This window comes from Pleurodeles waltl, chromosome 3_1 (genome assembly GCF_031143425.1).
Source record: "Pleurodeles waltl isolate 20211129_DDA chromosome 3_1, aPleWal1.hap1.20221129, whole genome shotgun sequence".
Taxonomy (NCBI): Eukaryota; Metazoa; Chordata; class Amphibia; order Caudata; family Salamandridae; genus Pleurodeles; species Pleurodeles waltl.
The window spans coordinates 1,838,837,443-1,838,858,761 of NC_090440.1; the positions used below are offsets into that span (position 1 = coordinate 1,838,837,443).

The 21,319-nt window shown below is 47.4% G+C and overlaps 1 protein-coding gene across 1 annotated transcript in view; it reads right to left on the minus strand.

The window, feature by feature from the left end:
- The window catches only part of WDR75 (WD repeat domain 75), a 237,055-nt gene that overhangs the window by 24,820 nt on the left and 190,916 nt on the right, over positions 1-21,319 (minus strand). The window lies entirely within an intron of this gene.

A 21,319-nucleotide genomic window follows, 5' to 3' on the forward strand; every position in this document is an offset into this window, starting at 1 on the left:
AGTTTTTCGGGACCGGAACGCCCGACAGGCCTCACAGGATTCTTCGCTGTGCTCGGGTGACAGGCACAGGTTACAGACCGAGTGTAGGTCCGTATAAGGATATTTGTTGTGGCATTCGGGGCAGAATCGAAACGGGGTCCGTTCCATCGGCGTTGTTCTCCACGCGGTCGGGCCGACTAGGCCCCGACGGGGTGCCGAAATCTACCCCGAAGGGCACCGAAGCGCTTCGATGTTCAACGCGTCGTCGTATGTGTTTATCTCGAACCGGATCGCAACGATACCGTCGAAAATCTTCCGTTTTCAGCTATCTTTCCGTTCCGAAACCCGGAGCGACAGGAACACGTCCGAACCCGATGGCGGAAAGAAAACAATCGAAGATGGAGTCGACGCCCATGCGCAATGAGCACAGAAGGAGGAGTCACTCGGTCCCGTGACTCGAAAACACTTCTTCGAAGAAAAACAACTTGTAACACTCCGACCCAACACCAGATGGCGAGCTCATGCATACCATGTGTATCTACAGCGACAGATGCCATCGAACTTTAGTATTTAAGGGCTCCCCAGAACCTAGGAACTCAGATTCCTGCAACCTAAGAAGAAGAGGACTGCTGAGCTGAAAAACCCTGCAGAGAAGACGGAGACACCAACTGCTTTGGCCCCAGCTCTACCGGCCTGTCTCCCCACTTCTAAAGACACTGCTCCAGCGACGCTTTCCACAGGGACCAGCGACCTCTGAAGCCTCAGGAGGACTGCCCTGCATCTACAAGGACCAAGAACTCCCGAGGACAGCGGCTCTGTCACCAAAGACTGCAACTTTGCACCAAAGAAGCAACTTTGAAACAATGCGCGTTTCCCGCCGGAAGCGTGAGACTTGGCACTCTGCACCCGACGCCCCCGGCTCAACTTGTGGAGAACAATCACTCCAGGGAGGACTCTGCGGCGACTGCGAGACCGTGAGTAGCCAGAGTTGACCCCCCTGAGCCCCCACAGCGACACCTGCAGAGGGAATCCTGAGGCTCCCCCTGACCGCGACTGCCTGCTTCAAAGACCCGACACCTGGTAAAGGCACTGCATCCGCAGCCCCCAGGACCCGAAGGATCCGACCTCCAGTGCAGGAGCGACCCCCAGGTGGCCCTCTCCCTTGCCCAGGTGGTGGCTACCCAGAGGAGCCCCCCCCCTTGCATGCCTGCATCGCTGAAGAGACCCCTTGGGTCTCCCATTGATTTCTATTACAAACCCGACGCTTGTTTACACACTGCACCCGGCCGCCCCCGTGCCGCTGAGGGTGTACTTTCTGTGTGGACTTGTGTTCCCCCCCGGTGCCCTACAAACCCCCCTGGTCTGCCCTCCGAAGACGCAGGTACTTACCTGCTGGCAGACTGGAACCGGGGAACCCCCTTCTCCATTGAAGCCTATGCGTTTTGGACACCACTTTGACCTCTGCACCTGACCGGCCCTGAGCTGCTGGTGTGGTAACTTTGGGGTTGCTCCGAACCCCCAACGGTGGGTTACCTTGGACCCAAACTTGAACCCCGAAGGTGGTTTACTTACCTGCAAAAACTAACAAACTCTTACTCCCCGCAGGAACTGTTGAAAATTGCACTGTCTAGTTTTAAAATAGCTATATGTGATTTAAGTGAAAACTGTATATGCTATTTTGCTAATTCAAAGTTCCTAAAGTACCTACCTGCAATACCTTTCATTTGAAGTATTACATGTAAATCTTGAACCTGTGGTTCTTAAAATAAACTAAGAAAATATATTTTTCTATACAAAAACCTATTAGCCTGGAATTGTCTGAGTGTGTGTTCCTCATTTATTGCTTGTGTATGTACAACAAATGCTTAACACTACTCCTTTGATAAGCCTACTGTTCGACCACACTACCACAAAATAGAGCATTAGTATTATCTCTTTTTGCCACCATCTTACCTCTAAGGGGAACCCTTGGACTCTGTGCATACTATTCTTTACTTTGAAATAGTGTTACAATGCCCCAGGGCACTCCAGCTAGTGGAGATGCCTGCCCCCTGGACACAGCCCCCACTTTTGGTGGCAAGTCCAGGAGAGATAATGAGAAAAACAAGGAGGAGTCACTGGCCAGTCAGGACAGCCCCTAAGGTGTCCTGAGCTGAGGTGACTCTGACTTTTAGAAATCCTCCATCTTGCAGATGGAGGATTCCCCCAATAGGATTAGGGATGTGCGCCCCTCCCCTCAGGGAGGAGGCACAAAGAGGGTGTAGCCACACTCAGGGCTAGTAGCCATTGGCTACTAACCCCCCAGACCTAAACACGCCCTTAAATTTAGTATTTAAGGGCTCCCCAGAACCTAGGAACTCAGATTCCTGCAACTTACGAAGAAGAGGACTGCTGAGCTGATCACTTGAGGCCCCCCAAGGGGGGCCCGCCCCCCAGTTTGAAGACCTCTGCCTTAGGGGCTGTCCTGACTGGCCAGTGACTCCTCCTTGTTCTCATTATCTCTCCTGGACTTGCCGCCAAAAGTGGGGGCTGGGTCCAGAGGGCAGGCATCTCCACTAGCTGGAGTGCCCTGGGGCATTGTAACACGAAGCTTGAGCCTTTGAAGCTCACTGCTAGGTGTTACAGTTCCTGCAGGGGGGAGGTGTGAAGCACCTCCACCCAGAGCAGGCTTTGTTTCTGTCCTCAGAGAGCACAAAGGCTCTCACCGCATGAGGTCAGACACTCGTCTCTCAGCAGCAGGCTGGCACAGACCAGTCAGTCCTACACTGAACAATTGGGTAAAATACAGGGGGCATCTCTAAGATGCTCTCTGTGTGCATTTTTTAATAAATCCAACACTGGCATCAGTGTGGGTTTATTATTCTGAGAAGTTTGATACTAAACTTCCCAGTATTCAGTGTAGCCATTATGGAGCTGTGGAGTTAAGTTTTTGACAGACTCCCAGACCATATACTCTTATGGCTACCCTGCACTTACAATGTCTAAGGTTTTGCTTAGACACTGTAGGGGCATAGTGCTCATGCACATATGCCCTCACCTGTGGTATAGTGCACCCTGCCTTAGGGCTGTAAGGCCTGTTAGAGGGTTGACTTACCTATGCCATAGGCAGTGTGAGGTTGGCATGGCACCCTGAGGGGAGTGCCATGTCGACTTAGTCATTTTCTCCCCACCAGCACACACAAGCTTGTAAGCAGTGTGTCTGTGCTGAGTGAGGGGTCCCTAGGGTGGCATAAGACATGCTGCAGCCCTTAGAGACCTTCCCTGGCATCAGGGCCCTTGGTACCAGGGGTACCAGTTACAAGGGCTTACCTGGATGCCAGGGGTGTGCCAATTGTGGAGACAATGGTACATTTTAGGTGAAAGAACACTGGTGCTGGGGCCTGGTTAGCAGGGTTCCAGCACACTTCTCAGTCAAGTCAGCATCAGTATCAGGCAAAAAGTGGGGGGTAACTGCAACAGGGAGCCATTTCTTTACAGGGGGGTTTCGAGGACCGAGCACAGAAACCTCACAAACAAGACCCACTTACCAGAGTCTATATCAGAGGGGACGTTTTCGGGGACAATACAGAGGGGGACAGTTCCCTACAGTGACTTCAGCGTCACAAATCCCCAACACATAACACCAGTGGGGGGGAGACTAACCAATTTTTACAAAAACTGGGAGGAAATAAGACACGTGGGTCCTAGCCATTATCCAACATGGTTATTGCATAGAATTCCTACAATTCCCTCCAAAGGTCCCACCGAAAACACACATGTCCAAACACATGGATCTATTACAACTGGAGGTCCAAGCGGTGTTGCAAAAAGATGCAATAGAACTAGTACCAATTCATCAGAAAGGAACAGGGGTTTACTCCCTGTACTTTCTCATACCCAAAAAAGACAAAACTCTAAGACCTATCCTAGATCTCAGAACATTAAACATTTACATCAAATCAGATCACTTTCACATGGTGACACTGCAAGACGTGATCCCATTGCTCAAACAACAAGACTACATGACAACACTAGACCTCAAGGATGCGTATTTCCATATACCCATACATCCTTCACACAGAAAGTACTTAAGGTTTGTAATCCAAGGAGTACATTACCAGTTCAAAGTGTTGCCATTCGGAATAACAACAGCGCCAAGAGTTTTTACAAAATGCCTTGCCGTAGTGGCAGCCCATATCAGAAGGCAGCAAATACATGTGTTCCCGTACCTAGAAGATTGGTCAATCAAAACCAATACGCAAGAACGGTGTTCACAACCCACAAAGTATGTCATAGAAACCCTTCACAAGCTAGGTTTCTCATTCAGCTACAATAAATCACACCTTCAGCCGTGTCAAATACAACAATACTGAGGAGCAACAATCAACACAACAAAAGGGATTGCCACTCCAAGTCCACAAAGGGTACAGGCATTCCAAAACGTAATACAGGCCATGCACCCAAACCAAAAGTTCCAGGTAAAATTAGTAATGAAACTACTAGGCATGATGTCCTCATGCATAGCCATTGTCCCAAACGCAAGATTACACATGCAGCCCTTACAACAGTGCCTAGCATCACAATGGTCACAAGCACATGGTCAACTTCAAGATCTAGTGTTGATAGACCGCCCAACATACACCTCGCTTCAATGGTGGAATACTATAAACTTAAACAAAGGGCAGCCTTTTCAAGACTCAGTGCCTCAATACGTAATCACAACGGTTGCTTCCATGATAGGGTGGGGAGCACACCTCAACCAACACCGCATCCAAGGACAATGGGACACTCAGCAGAGACAGCTTCATATAAATCACTTAGAACTACTAGCACTATTTCTAACGTTGAAAGCATTTCAACCTATAATAACCCACAAACACATTCTTGTCAAAACAGACAACATGACAACAATGTATTATCTGAACAAACCGGGAGGGACACACTCGACACAATTGTGTCTCTTAGCTCAAAAGATATGGCATTGGGTGATTCACAACCACATTCGCCTAATAGCGCAGTTCATACCAGGAATTCAAAATCAGTTAGCCGACAATCTCTCTCGGGATCACCAACAGATCCACGAATGGGAAATTCATCCCCAAATACTAAAAACTTACTTCCAAGGATGGGAAACACAGCAAATAGACCTATTTGCAACAAAAGAAAACGCAAAATGCCAAAACTTTGCATCCAGGTACCCACAGGCTCACTCTCAAGGCAATGCGTTATGGATGAGTTGGTCAGGGATATTTGCATACGCTTTTCCCCCTCTCCTTCCGTATCTAGTAAACAAATTGAGTCGAAACAAACTCAAACTCATATTAATAGCACCAACTTGGGCACGACAACCTTGGTACACAACACTACTAGACCTCTCAGTAGTGCCTCATATCAAACTGCCAAACAGACCAGATCTGTTAACTCAACACAAACAACAGATCCGACACACGAATCCAGCATCGCTCAATCTAGCAATTTGGCTCCTGAAATCTTAGAATTCGGACACCTAGACCTTACACAAGAATGCATGGAGGTCCTAAAACAAGCTAGGAAACCAACCACAAGACATTGCTACGCAAATAAGTGGAAAAGATTTGTTTATTACTGCCATAATAATCAAATTCAACCATTACACGCATCTGCTAAAAACATTGTAAGCTACCTACTACACTTACAAAAGTCCAAGTTAGCTTTTTTCATCCATTAAAATACATCTCACTGCAATTTCAGCTTATCTGCAAATTACGCACTCAACTTCATTATTCAGAATCCCAGTCATAAAAGCATTTATGGAGGGTCTGAAAAGGATTATCCCACTAAGAACACCACCAGTTCCTTTGTGGAACCTCAACATCGTATTAACATGACTCATGGGTCCACCATTTGAACCCATGCACTCATGTGAGATACAGTACTTAACATGGAAAGTAGCATTTCTAATAGCTATCACATCTCTCAGAAGAGTAAGTGAAATACAAGCCTTTACCATACAAGAACCCTTTATACAAATACACAAACATAAAGTAGTTCTACAAACAAATCCTAAATTCTTACCTAAAGTCATATCACCGTTCCACTTAAATCAAACAGTGGAACTCCCAGTGTTCTTTCCTGAACCAGATTCTGTAGCTGATAGAGCATTACATACATTAGACATCAAAAGGGCACTAATGTACTACATTGATAGAACAAAACAAATTCGCAAAACAATTGTTTGTTGCTTTCCAAAAACCTCATACAGGGAATCCAATATCCAATCAAGGCATTGCCAGATGGATAGTTAAATGTATTCAAGCCTGTTATATAAAAGCAAAAAGAGAACTGCCTATTACACCAAAGGCACACTCCACTAGAAAGAAAGGTGCTACCATGGCCTTTCTAGGAAACATACTGTAAAGAAATGGCTCCCTGTTGCAGTTACCCCCCACTTTTTGCCGGATACTGATGCTGACTTGACTGAGAAGTGTGCTGGGACCCTGCTAACCAGGCCCCAGCACCAGTGTTCTTTCACCTAAAATGTGCTTTTGATTCCACAATTGGCACACCCTGGCATCCAGGTAAGTCCCTTGTAACTGGTACCCCTGGTACCAAGGGCCCTGATGCCAGGGAAGGTCTCTAAGGGCTGCAGCATATCTTATGCCACCCTGGGGACCCCTCACTCAGCACAGACACAATGCTTGCCAGCTTGTGTGTGCTGATGAGAACAAAACGAGTAAGTCGACATGGCACTCCCCTCAGGGTGCCATGCCAACCTCACACTACCTATGCAGTATAGATAAGTCACCCCTCTGTTACAGCTCCTGCAGGGGGGAGGTGTGAAGCACCTCCACCCAGAGCAGGCTTTGTTTCTGTCCTCAGAGAGCACAAAGGCTCTCACCGCATGGGGTCAGAAACTCGTCTCTCAGCAGCAGGCTGGACGAGACCAGTCAGTCCTGCACTGAACAATTGGGTAAAATACAGGGGACATCTCGAAGATGCCCTCTGTGTGCATTTTTTTTATAAATCCAACACTGGCATCAGTGTGGGTTTATTATTCTGAGAAGTTTGATACTAAACTTCCCAGTTTTCAGTGTAGCCATTATGGAGCTGTGGAGTTCGTTTTTGACAGACTCCCAGACCGTATACTCTTATGGCTACCTTGCACTTACAATGTCTAAGGTTTTGCTTAGACACTGTAGGGGCATAGTGCTCATGCACCTATGCCCTCACCTGTGGTATAGTGCACCCTGCCTTAGGGCTTTAAGGCCTGCTAGAGGGGTGACTTACCTATGCCATAGGCAGTGTGAGGTTGGCATGGCACCCTGAGGGGAGTGCCATGTCGACTTGGTCTTTTTCTCCCCACCAGCACACACAAGCTGGCAAGCAGTGTGTCTGTGCTGAGTGAGGGGTCCCTAGGGTGGCATAAGACATGCTGCAGCCCTTAGAGACCTTCCCTGGCATCAGGGCCCTTGGTACCAGGAGTACCACTTACAAGGGACTTACCTGGGTGCCAGGGTTGTGCCAATTGTGGAGACAACAGTACATTTTAGGTGAAAGAACACTGGTGCTGGGGCCTGGTTAGCAGGGTCCCAGCACACTTCTCAGTCAAGTCAGCATCAGTATCAGGCAAAAAGTGTGGGGTAACTGCAACAGGGAGCCATTTCTTTACATACTCCATCTTGCAGATGGAGGATTCCCCCAATAGGGATAGGAATGTGACTCCCTCCCCTTGGGAGGAGGCACAAAGAGGGTGTACCCACCCTCAGGGCTAGTAGCCATTGGCTACTAACCCCCCAGACCTAAACACACCCTTAAATTTAGTATTTAGGGGCTCCCCAGACCCTAGGAACTCAGATTCCTGCAACCTAAGAAGAAGAGGACTGCTAAGCTGAAAAACCCTGCAGAGAAGACGGAGACACCAACTGCTTTGGCCCCAGCTCTACCGGCCTGTCTCCCCACTTCTAAAGACACTGCTCCAGTGACGCTTTCCCCAGTGTAGGAAGTTGGCTCTGTATGCACTATTTCAAAGTAAGGAATAGTATGCACAGAGTGCAAGGGTTCCCCTTAGAGGTAAGATAGTGGCAAAAAGAGATAATACTAATGCTCTATTTTGTGGTAGTGTGGTCGAGCAGTAGGCTTATCAAGGGATTAGTGTTAAGCACTTGTTGTACACACAAGCAATAAATGAGAAACACACACTCAGAGACAAATCCAGGCCAATAGGTTTTTGTATAGAAAAATATATTTTCTTAGTTTATTTTAAGAACCACAGGTTTAAATTTTACATGTAATACTTTAAGTGAAAGGTATTGCAGGTAGGTACTTTATTCAAAGTTCCTAATCAAAATAGCATACACAGTTTTCAAATAAATCACATATAGCTATTTTAAAACTAGACACTTAGTGCAATTTTCAACAGTTCCTGGGGGGAGTAAGAGTTAGTTAGTTTTTGCAGGTAAGTAAACCACCTACGGGGTTCAAGTTTGGGTCCAAGGTAGCCCACCGTTGGGGGTTCAGAGCAACCCCAAAGTTACACCAGCACCTCAGGGCCGGTCAGGTGCAGAGGTCAAAGTGGTGCCCAAAACGCATAGGCTTCAATGGAGAAGGGGGTGCCCCGGTTCCAGTCTGCCAGCAGGTAAGTAGTACCTGCGTCTTCGGAGGGCAGACCAGGGGGGTTTTGAAGGGCACTGGGGGGGGGGACAAGAGGAGGGGAGGGGGGGGGGAGAAGGACGGACACAAGTCAGCACAAAAAGTACACCCTCAGCAGCACGGGAGGTTCTGTGTGGACTTGTGTCCCCCCCCGGTGCCCTACAAAACCCCCCTGGTCTGCCCTCCGAAGACACGGGTACTTACCTGCTGGCAGACTGGAACCGGGGCACCCCCTTCTCCATTGAAGCCTATGCGTTTTGGGCACCACTTTGACCTCTGCACCTGACTGGCCCTGAGCTGCTTGTGTGGTAACTTTGGGGTTGCTCTGAACCCCCAACGGTGGGCTACCTTGGACCCAAACTTGAACCCCGTAGGTGGTTTACTTACCTGCAAAAACTAACAAACCCTTACTCCCCCCAGGACCTGTTGAAAATTGCACTGTCTAGTTTTAAAATAGCTATATGTGATTTATGTGAAAACTGTATATGCTATTTTGCTAATTCAAAGTTCCTAAAGTACCTACCTGAAATACCTTTCATTTGAAGTATTACATGGAAATCTTGAACCTGTGGTTCTTAAGATAAACTAAGAAAATATATTTTTCTATACAAAAACCTATTGGGCTGGATTTGTCTGAGTTCCTCATTTATTGCCTGTGTTTGTACAACAAATGCTTAACACTACTCCTTTGATAAGCCTACTGCTCGACCACACTACCACAAAATAGAGCATTGGTATTATCTCTTTTTGCCACTATCTTACCTCTAAGGGGAACCCTTGGACTCTGTGCATACTATTCCTTGCCTTGAAATAGTGCATACAGAGCCAACTTCCTACATTTGGGTTTCTAGCTCTCAGAGGTATAAACCCTGTCTAAGCGGGAACCACAATCCTAATCAGGGTAAGTCACAAACACACTAAATTAGCCTGTGCTTACTTACCCTCTGGTAGCTTGGCACAGAGCAGTCTGGCTTAATTTAAGAGCAATGAGTTAGGCATTTGTGCAACACTTCGAACAGTAAACCATTGAAAACGCAGAGACCACATCGGGTTAGAATATTAGAACTAAATTTAATGAAGAAAAGAAGACCAAAAGTGACAAAAACCCAATTAGTATAACTTAAGACATGAATTTGTAAAGTAGTAAGTTGTATTGCCTAAAAGCATAAAGTGCCAACCAGAGCTATTTGGCCATGCTAGAACATGTCAAATCTGTAGAGTCAGACCAACCACGATGGAGAGCAGGGTTAGACACACAGACCAGCCTTGGCCCACTGAAAACAGTACCTTGGTTTGCGGTTGCATCAAAGGCGAGAGCAAGATCCGAGGAACAAAGGAGGCGATGAATCGGCACCAGTCTCGCAGATGTAGGTGATGCCTCGGTTCCAAGCTCAGTAATGTCAGAGATGCATCATGAATGTAGATTATGTGTCACGCGGTTGGCATTGCGGTGTTCCCAAACCTCGCAGCAGCAGTGAGGCACTGGCATCAACGGCGATATGGTTTTCTTGATCCTTATATCAATGGTGATGCGTTTGAGTTGGTGCACCGGTTCCGAGCAGCACAATGGCATTGATGCATGGATTTTGGACTGGAGCAGCATTTTATACCCACTTCCAAGTACCTATGTCTAGACAGGCACCACTTGGCAGTGTGAGACTTGCAACAAACAAAGTTCAGGTGCTGTAGGTGAGGAGTTGGCAGTCTTGTGTCCCCGAGACCTCGGAAGACTAAGAGGCAAGCCAGCAAGCTCATGGAGTCACTCTGTGTAGGAAGTTGGCTCTGTATGTGCTATTTCAAAGTAAGGAATAGCATGCACAGAGTCCAAGGGTTCCCCTTAGAGGTAAAATAGTGGTAAAAATAGATAATACTAATGCTCTATTTTGTGGTAGTGTGGTCGAGCAGTAGGCTTATCCAAGGAGTAGTGTTAAGCATTTGTTGTACATACACAAGACAATAAATGAGGTACACACACTCAGAGACAAATCCAGCCAATAGGTTTTTATATAGAAAAATATCTTTTCTTAGTTTATTTTAAGAACCACAGGTTCAAATTCTACATGTAATATCTCATTCGAAAGGTATTGCAGGTAAGTACTTTAGGAACTTCAAATCATCCAAATTGCATGTATACTTTTCAAGTTATTGACAAATAGCTGTTTTAAAAGTGGACACTTAGTGCAATTTTCACAGTTCCTGGGGGAGGTAAGTTTTTGTTAGTTTTACCAGGTAAGTAGGACACTTACAGGGTTCAGTTCTTGGTCCAAGGTAGCCCACCGTTGGGGGTTCAGAGCAACCCCAAAGTCACCACACCAGCAGCTCAGGGCCGGTCAGGTGCAGAGTTCAAAGTGGTGCCCAAAACACATAGGCTAGAATGGAGAGAAGGGGGTGCCCCGGTTCCGGTCTGCTTGCAGGTAAGTACCCGCGTCTTCGGAGGGCAGACCAGGGGGGTTTTGTAGGGCACCGGGGGGGACACAAGTCCACACAGAAATTTCACCCTCAGCAGCGCGGGGGCGGCCGGGTGCAGTGTAGGAACAGGCGTCGGGTTCGCAATGTTAGTCTATGAGAGATCTCGGGATCTCTTCAGCGCTGCAGGCAGGCAAGGGGGGGATTCCTCGGGGAAACCTCCACTTGGGCAAGGGAGAGGGACTCCTGGGGGTCACTTCTCCAGTGAAAGTCCGGTCCTTCAGGTCCTGGGGGCTGCGGGTGCAGGGTCTCTCCCAGGCGTCGGGACTTTAGGTTCAAAGAGTCGCGGTCAGGGGAAGCCTCGGGATTCCCTCTGCAGGCGGCGCTGTGGGGGCTCAGGGGGGACAGGTTTTGGTACTCACAGTATCAGAGTAGTCCTGGGGTCCCTCCTGAGGTGTTGGATCGCCACCAGCCGAGTCGGGGTCGCCGGGTGCAGTGTTGCAAGTCTCACGCTTCTTGCGGGGAGCTTGCAGGGTTCTTTAAAGCTGCTGGAAACAAAGTTGCAGCTTTTCTTGGAGCAGGTCCGCTGTCCTCGGGAGTTTCTTGTCTTTTCGAAGCAGGGGCAGTCCTCAGAGGATGTCGAGGTCGCTGGTCCCTTTGGAAGGCGTCGCTGGAGCAGGATCTTTGGAAGGCAGGAGACAGGCCGGTGAGTTTCTGGAGCCAAGGCAGTTGTCGTCTTCTGGTCTTCCGCTGCAGGGGTTTTCAGCTGGGCAGTCCTTCTTCTTGTAGTTGCAGGAATCTAATTTTCTAGGGTTCAGGGTAGCCCTTAAATACTAAATTTAAGGGCGTGTTTAGGTCTGGGGGGTTAGTAGCCAATGGCTACTAGCCCTGAGGGTGGGTACACCCTCTTTGTGCCTCCTCCCAAGGGGAGGGGGTCACAATCCTAACCCTATTGGGGGAATCCTCCATCTGCAAGATGGAGGATTTCTAAAAGTTAGAGTCACTTCAGCTCAGGACACCTTAGGGGCTGTCCTGACTGGCCAGTGACTCCTCCTTGTTGCTTTCTTTGTTCCCTCCAGCCTTGCCGCCAAAAGTGGGGGCCGTGGCCGGAGGGGGCGGGCAACTCCACTAAGCTGGAGTGCCCTGCTGGGCTGTGACAAAGGGGTGAGCCTTTGAGGCTCACCGCCAGGTGTTACAGCTCCTGCCTGGGGGAGGTGTTAGCATCTCCACCCAGTGCAGGCTTTGTTACTGGCCTCAGAGTGACAAAGGCACTCTCCCCATGGGGCCAGCAACATGTCTCTAGTGTGGCAGGCTGCTGGAACCAGTCAGCCTACACAGATAGTTGGTTAAGTTTCAGGGGGCACCTCTAAGGTGCCCTCTGTGGTGTATTTTACAATAAAATGTACACTGGCATCAGTGTGCATTTATTGTGCTGAGAAGTTTGATACCAAACTTCCCAGTTTTCAGTGTAGCCATTATGGTGCTGTGGAGTTCGTGTAAAACAGACTCCCAGACCATATACTCTTATGGCTACCCTGCACTTACAATGTCTAAGGTTTTGTTTAGACACTGTAGGGGCACAGTGCTCATGCACTGGTACCCTCACCTATGGTATAGTGCACCCTGCCTTAGGGCTGTAAGGCCTGCTAGAGGGGTGTCTTACCTATACTGCATAGGCAGTGAGAGGCTGGCATGGCACCCTGAGGGGAGTGCCATGTCGACTTACTCATTTTGTTCTCACTAGCACACACAGGCTTGTAAGCAGTGTGTCTGTGCTGAGTGAGGGGTCTCTAGGGTGGCATAAGACATGCTGCAGCCCTTAGAGACCTTTCTTGGCATCAGGGCCCTTGGTACTAGAAGTACCAGTTACAAGGGACTTATCTGAATGCCAGGGTGTGCCAATTGTGGATACAATGGTACATTTTAGGTGAAGGTACACTGGTGCTGGGGCCTGGTTAGCAGGGTCCCAGCACACTTCTCAGTCAAGTCAGCATCAGTATCAGGCAAAAAGTGGGGGGGTAACTGCAACAGGGAGCCATTTCTTTACACTCTGGTTCTGGGTTCAAGTGTTGTGGGTCCACCCCTTCTCGTCCAGGCAAAGGTGGCAGCAGGTGAGCACAGCAAGAAAACAGTTATTTCATAACATCAGTCCAGCAGAGTAGCAGTCCTTGTAGCAGCACAGCAGTCGTCCTTCCTGGCATAGTATCCACAGGTGCAGAAGTGTACCTAAGTGGTGGTGTCAGAGGCCCAGTAATTATACCCAGCTGTGCATGTGAAATGGGGAGACTTCATGGAGATCTTTGAAGTGCACAGAGTCCCTGTCTTCCCTACCATGGTTCCAGACTGACAACAGGGGGTAAAGGGAGGAGGTGGGGTGAATAGGGATGTGGGGGGTTTGGTATGTAGCCTTTTGTATGGGGGCAGGACACTGCCTATTCAGGTGTGTCAGCCCCTCCCTCCCATCAGTCACACCTAAGCTCCCTTTGTGTGTGGCTCTCTAGAAGGATCGCACAAGTCCAGCTGCCACCCCCAACCCAGATATGTAAAAGAGATAGGGTGAAGGCACACAGGAAAATACAAACTTTCTTAAAGTTGTAGTTTCAAAACTGTGACAATAAAACAGACTGTACCATTAAAGAGGAATGAAAATGTCACTTACCCAGTGTACATCTGTTCGTGGCATCAGTCGCAGTAGATTCGCATGTTCTGCAATAGCTCGCCATCTGGTGTTGGGCCGGAGTGTTACAAGTTGTTTTTCTTCGAAGAAGTCTTTCGAGTCACGGGACCGAGTGACTCCTCCTTTTGTCTCCATTGCGCATGGGCGTCGACTCCATCTTCGATTGTTTTTCCCCGCAGAGGGTGAGGTAGGAGTTGAATTGTAGTAATAGTGCCCATGCAATGGAGTGACTAAGTATGCACTTATTTAAGGTTGAGATGATACATATATAAATAATTGAAGGTAACTTTCAAACTGCTACAGGCTCCCGGGGAGGCGGGTGGGCACATGCGAATCTACTGCGACTGATGCCACGAACAGATGTACACTGGGTAAGTGACATTTTCAGTTCGATGGCATCTGTCGCTGTAGATACGCATGTTCTGCAATAGACTAGTAAGCAGTTATTTCCCCAAAGCGGTGGATCAGCCTGTAGGAGTGGAAGTAGTTTGAAATAATGTCCTTAATACAGCTTGACCTACTGTGGCTTGTTGTGCGGATAACACGTCTACACAGTAGTGCTTGGTGAATGTGTGAGGCGTAGACCATGTGGCTGCCTTACATATTTCTTGCATTGGGATGTTTCCTAGAAAGGCCATAGTAGCACCTTTCTTTCTGGTTGAGTGTGCCCTTGGTGTAATGGGCAGCTGTCGTTTAGCTTTAAGGTAGCAGATTTGGATGCATTTAACTATCCATCTGGCTATACCTTGTTTTGAAATTGGGTTTCCTGCATGAGGTTTTTGAAATGCAATAAAGAGTTGTTTAGTCTTTCTGATGTTCTTTGTTCTGTCAATGTAATACATTAATGCTCTTTTGACATCTAATGTATGTAGTGCCCTTTCAGCTACGGTATCTGGCTGTGGAAAGAACACCGGAAGTTCCACTGTTTGATTTAGATGGAACGGTGAAATAACCTTTGGCAAAAATTTAGGATTGGTCCTTAGGACGACTTTATTTTTGTGTAGTTGTATAAAAGGTTCCTGTATAGTAAACGCCTGAATCTCGCTTACTCTTCTCAGGGAAGTAATGGCGATGAGAAATGCCACCTTCCAGGTTAGGAACTGTATGTCGCAGGAGTGCATGGGTTCAAAAGGTGGACCCTTAAGTCTAGTTAGGACAACATTTAGGTTCCATGAAGGAACAGGTAGTGTTCTTGGTGGTATAATTCTCCTAAGGCCCTCCATGAATGCTTTAATGACTGGTATTTTATATAGGGAAGTTGAATAGGTAGTCTGCAGGTATGCAGATATTGCTGCAAGGTGAATCTTAATGGAAGAGAAAGCTAGGTTAGATTTTTGTAAGTGAAGCAAGTAACCCACTACATGTTCTGGAGTTGTGTGTAATGGTTGTATTTGATTAATATGGCAGTAGCAAACAAACCTCTTCCATTTACTTGCATAGCAGTGCCTGGTGGATGGCCTTCTTGCTTGTTTTATGACTTCCATACATTCTTGGGTAAGTTGTAAGTGCCCGAATTCTAGGATTTCAGGAGCCAGATTGCTAGATTCAGCGATGCTGGATCTGGGTGTCTGATCTTTTGGTTGTGCTGTGTCAACAGATCTGGCCTGTTGGGCAATTTGATGCAGGGTACCACTGATAGGTCTAGCAGGGTTGTGTACCAGGGTTGCCTTGCCCAAGTTGGTGCTATCAATATGAGTTTGAGTTTGCTTTGACTGAGTTTGTTTACCAGGTAAGGAAGGAGAGGGAGAGGAGGAAAAGCGTAAGCAAATATCCCTGACCAGTTCATCCATAGGGCATTGCCTTGGGATTGTTTGTGTGGGTATCTGGATGCGAAGTTTTGGCATTTTGCGTTCTCCCTTGTCGCAAACAAGTCTATCTGAGGTGTTCCCCAGAGTTTGAAATAAGTGTTCAGTATTTGGGGGTGAATTTCCCATTCGTGGACCTGTTGGTGATCTCGAGAGAGATTGTCTGCGAGTTGATTTTGTATCCCTGGTATAAACTGTGCAATTAGGCGAATTTGGTTGTGAATTGCCCAATGCCAAATTTTTTGTGCTAACAGGCTTAACTGCGTGGAGTGCGTCCCTCCCTGCTTGTTTAGATAATACATTGTTGTCATGTTGTCTGTTTTGACGAGAATGTATTTGTGAACTATTATTGGTTGGAAAGCTTTTAGTGCTTGAAAAACTGCAAGAAGTTCTAGGTGATTGATATGCAGTTTTGTTTGATGTACGTTCCATTGTCCTTGTATGCTGTGTTGATCGAGGTGTGCTCCCCACCCTGTCATGGAAGCATCTGTTGTTATTACGTATTGTGGCACTGGGTCTTGGAAAGGCCGCCCCTTGTTTAAATTTATGTTGTTCCACCACAGAAGCGAGAGGTAAGTTTGGCGGTCTATTAACACCAGATCTAGAAGGTGACCCTGTGCTTGAGACCACTGTGATGCTAGGCATTGTTGTAAGGGCCTCATGTGCAGTCTTGCGTTTGGGACAATGGCTATGCATGATGACATCATGCCTAGGAGTTGTAATACCATCTTTGCTTGTATCTTTTGTGTTGGATACATGCGTTGTATGATGGTGTTGAAATTTTGAATTCTTTGTGGACTTGGAGTGGCTACTCCTTTTGATGTGTCTATTATGGCTCCCAGGTATTGTTGTACCTTGCGTGGCAGAATTTTGGATTTTGTGAAATTGACGGTGAACCCTAGTTTGAAGAGGGTTTGTATGATATGATTTGTGTGATTTGAGCACTCTATTAACGAATGGGCCTTGATTAGCCAGTCGTCTAGATATGGGAACACATGTATTTGCTGCCTTCTGATGTGTGCAGCGACTACCGCTAGACATTTGGTAAAGACTCTTGGTGCGGTTGTTAATCCGAAAGGCAGTACCTTGAATTGGTAATGTATTCCTTTGAATACAAACCTTAGGTATTTCCTGTGCGATGGGTGTATTGGTATATGGAAATAAGCATCCTTGAGGTCTAAAGTTGCCATGTAGTCGTGCAGCTTTAGCAATGGCAATACTTCTTGTAGTGTGACCATGTGGAAGTGGTCTGATTTGATGAAAGTGTTGACTACTCTGAGGTCTAGGATTGGTCTCAGTGTTTTGTCCTTCTTTGGTATCAGAAAGTACAGTGAGTAAACTCCTGTGTTTATTTGTGTGTTTGGCACTAATTCGATTGCATTCTTTTGCAATAGTGCCTGCACTTCTATCTCTAGGAGATTGGAATGGTGTGTTGTTAAATTTTGTGCTTTTGGTGGTATGTTTGGAGGAACTGTAGAAATTCTATGCAGTAACCATGTTGGATAATTGCTAGAACCCAAGTGTCTGTAGTGATTTTTGTCCCATGCTCTGTAATAATGACCTATTCGTCCCCCCACTGGTGTTGTGTGGGAGGGGGGTGAGTGACATGTGAGTCACTGTTTAGTAGTAGGGGTTTTGGGGCTTTGGAATCTTCCTCTATTTCTAGGGATTGCCCTCCTCTATATTGTCCCCGAAAACCTCCTCTATACTGTCCTTGGTAACTGGACGGTGTGGCTTGTGAGGTGCTGGCTTGTGTGCTTTGACCCCGAAACCCCCCTCGAAAGGGCGTTTTACGGAATGAGCTGTAATTCCCTCTGCTCTGCGGGGAGTAGAGTGCGCCCATGGCTTTGGCAGTGTCCGTATCTTTTTTGAGTTTCTCAATCGCTGTGTCCACTTCTGGATCCGAACAGTTCTTTTTCATTAAAAGGCATATTGAGAACTGCTTGTTGAATCTCTGGTTTAAATCCAGACGTTCGGAGCCATGCATGCCTTCTGATAGTTACAGATGTATTAATTGTCCGTGCAGCTGTATCTGCAGCGTCCATGGAGGGAGCGGATCTGGTTGTTGGAGATGGCTTGTCCCTCCTCAACCACTTGTTTTGCCCTATTTTGGAAGTCTTTGGGCAGATGTTCGATGAGATGTTGCATCTCGTCCCAGTGGGCTCTGTCATAGGCGCGCAAGTAGTGCCTGGGAGTTCGCGATGCGCCACTGGTTTGCAGCTTGTGCTGCGACTCTCTTACCAGCTGCATCAAACTTGCGGCTTTCTTTATCTGGGGGTGGTGCATCTCCAGATGTGTGAGAGTTGGCCCTTTTCCTAGCTGCTCCTACAACAACAGAGTCTGGTGGCAGCTGTGTTGTGATGAAAGCTGGGTCCGTAGGAGGCGCCTTGTACTTTTTTTCCACCCTTGGTGTGATTGCCCTACTTTTGACCGGGTCCTTAAATATGTCTTTTGCGTGCCGGAGCATACCAGGAGCATAGGCAGGCTTTGGTAGGAGCTGTGGGTGGAGGAGAGTGTGTTGAACAAGAAATCATCCTCGACTTGTTCTGAGTGGAGGCTTACGTTGTGAAATTGTGCTGCTCTAGCCACCACCTGAGAGTACGCGGTGCTGTCTTCTGGTGGAGATGGTTTTGTAGGGTATGCCTCTGGGCTGTTATCTGACACTGGGGCGTCGTATAGGTCCCATGCGTCCTGGTCTTGGTCACCCTGGCTCATGGTGGTGTGAGCTGGGGAGTGTGATGGCGTTTGTGCTGGTGAAACGTTAATCACGGGGCGGAGGAGAGGGTGGTGGTGTAACTCTTTTCACCACTTTTGGTTGTGGTGCTTGTTCCGTCTGGAACTCCAACCTTCTCTTTCTCCTAATGGGGGGAAGGGTGCTTATTTTTCCTGTCCCCTGCTGAATGAAGATACGCTTTTGCGTATGGTCCGCATCAGTTGCTTGTAGCTCTTCCTCAAACCTATGCTTCTGCATTTGGGAGGTTAGCGAGTGCTCTTCTGTATAAGAGCCTGAAGCTGGGTCGCTTGCAGTTTGTTTCGGCATCGAAACTTTGTCTGCGTGTTTTTTCGGCTCCGAGGTGACTTTTTTCCTTTTCGGGGCCGAAACCTCTCGGGCGTCGATCTGGTTTCGGTGCCGCTGTCTCGGCGTCGAGCCGTGTCCACACCGGCATCTCGGTGTCGAGGCTTGTCTCCAGCACTTTCTCGGTCCCGAGAAGGCTGCGTGCCGGTGTCTCGACCGGAGTCGGACGATCTCGGCACTGTTTGGGCCTTTTTTCGGTGCCGACCGGTCGGGTCACCGATTTTATGGGTTGAGCCATGGCCTGGTGGCAGTGGCGTCCCCTGGGCCTTGTAAATGTTTCTTTGTGTGGTTTTCGACGTCTTACTCACGGTTTGTGTATCGTCGAATCCTTCGGAGTCTGACCTTCGGAGTCTGAGTCTTGGATCGAGAAGGTACCTTCCTCTTCCTGTTCCTCGAACTCCCGTTGGGCTGTCGGTGCGGACGCCATTTGAAGTCTTCTGGCTCGACGGTCTCGGAGTGTTTTGCGGGACCGGAACGCACGACAGGCCTCGCAGGTGTCTTCGCTGTGCTCAGGTGACAGGCACAGGTTGCAGACCAAGTGTTGGTCTGTGTAGGGGTATTTATTGTGGCATTTGGGGCAGAAACGGAACGGGGTCCGTTCCATCGGCGTTCCTCAGCACGCGGTCGGGCCGACCAGGCCCCGACGGAGGATCGAAAAACTACCCCGAAGGGCACCGGAGCTCTTCGATCTTCGATGCGGTGTTGAATCTAAGTACGCCGATCCCGAACGCAACAATACCGACGAAAATCTTCCGAAATTAACTATTTTTTCTGTTCCGAAACTCGGAGCGACAGGAACACGTCCGAACCCGATGGCGGAAAAAAAACAATCGAAGATGGAGTCGACGCCCATGCGCAATGGAGACAAAAGGAGGAGTCACTCGGTCCCGTGACTCGAAAGACTTCTTCGAAGAAAAACAACTTGTAACACTCCGGCCCAACACCAGATGGCGAGCTATTGCAGAACATGCGTATCTACAGCGACAGATGCCATCGAACTTATCATTACAAAACATGACAGGTCTACCCCTTCCCAATCTGGGATTACAGCTTATTAAATGCAATAATGAATCCCCAATGTTATACTACGGGAGAGGTAGGTCTCAAAGTAGTGAAAAACGAATTTGAGGGTTCTTCACTACAAGGACATATAAAACTAAAAAGTATTTGTCCTGACTTATTTACACAGCACCCTGCCCTGTAGACTACCTAGGCCTACCTTAAGGGTGACACTCATGTACTAACAAGCATTTGCTATGAAATGGGTCTTGTATTTGCTCGAGTTAGCTATTGACGTAAATTCGGAACTGGATTTTTCTTGCCACATAAATTGGTCAACCCTGCCTCATAATTTGGTCTTTTCCTGCCACATAATTTCAGTGGCCCTGCAAATAACTAAAGCACTTCCATTTACCTTCTTTCTCTATCTGCAGCCAAAAATGAAAAAGCTGCCATTTAGCATCCTAATTTAAATCTGCCATGCCAATTCCAATAGAATATCACTTTCAACTCCCCACCATCAGAGTTGCTGTTCCCAAAACAAGACAGCCATGGAGAAGTAACGAGAAATAAACTAGAAAGGTCACCCAAACATTTCTAGTGTGTTCAAACAGTCAGTGTAATAAGGATGTTAAGTTGGCCTAAATCATGGTCATAATAATTGCAATAAAGAGAAATTAATAAAACATTAAATTATCATATAAACCCAATAAAAATCTTTATCACAAATAAAAGTTTGGCATTAGACTGTATTGCTCAGAAAAGCCCCTAGAGCAGTGGTTCCTAACCTTTTGACTTCTGTGGACCCCCTCTTCATCCTCACTAGAACCCAGGGACCCCCACTTAATCATTACAGGAATCCGGGGTCCCCTACTGAGTCATTACTGAAAGCTGGGGACCTGATCTATTAATATTACATAATTTCCTAAGCAGTCGCGCACCCCCTAAAGAGGCTTTGTGGACCCCCAGAGGTCTCCAGACCCCAGGCTGGGAACCACTTGCCCTAGCTGACACCACAATGAAAACAGCATTTGTAAGAAACATGGTCGTGTTACAATATAGCAGGAAAACAAAATGATGGAAAATATTGCAGTATAAACATACACTGCCCCAAGGGAGCGTAGCGCATTTCACAGCTAGCAGGCGCCCTGCAATGACATTACAAACAAGGCCCTTGAAACGCAAACTACTCTCAGCTGTAAAACAAGAGTTTAAGCCAGGAGAGAGATTAAAAAGACACTAAATGGAGGGAGGGGTTATTTTGGGGTCCCCACTAACCTACTGTGGGGACCCAGAAATGATATAGACAGAAAGAGTAGGTTGTAGTGAACGTTTTGTCGGTGGTCCCATTGTCCTAGGACCAGCACAGGCTTAGCTAGTTATGAGCAAAAACGTTTTGTAAAAGAATGCCCTACAAAGCATTATGGGACGACCAAGTGCATGTAGTATGCAGACTGTAATGCTCAGAACAGCCTCGAGAGAACACCACAATAAGAACAGCATTTGTAAGAAACATGGTCATGAGACCATATAATTAACCTCTAGAGGACAAATATATGAAAATAGAATAGTATGAAATAATGTAGTACAACCATATATTCTGCCCTAGAAGGCATAGTGCCTTATACATTTTCAGGCTTAGCAGGTCTACTGCAATACTTAGGCCCTTAGAACACAAACATTCCCCCAGCTGTAAAACGGAAGTTCTCATCCATAACAAAGCTTAAAAAGGGACTGCATGGTGGGAGGGGTTATTTTGGAATCCCCACT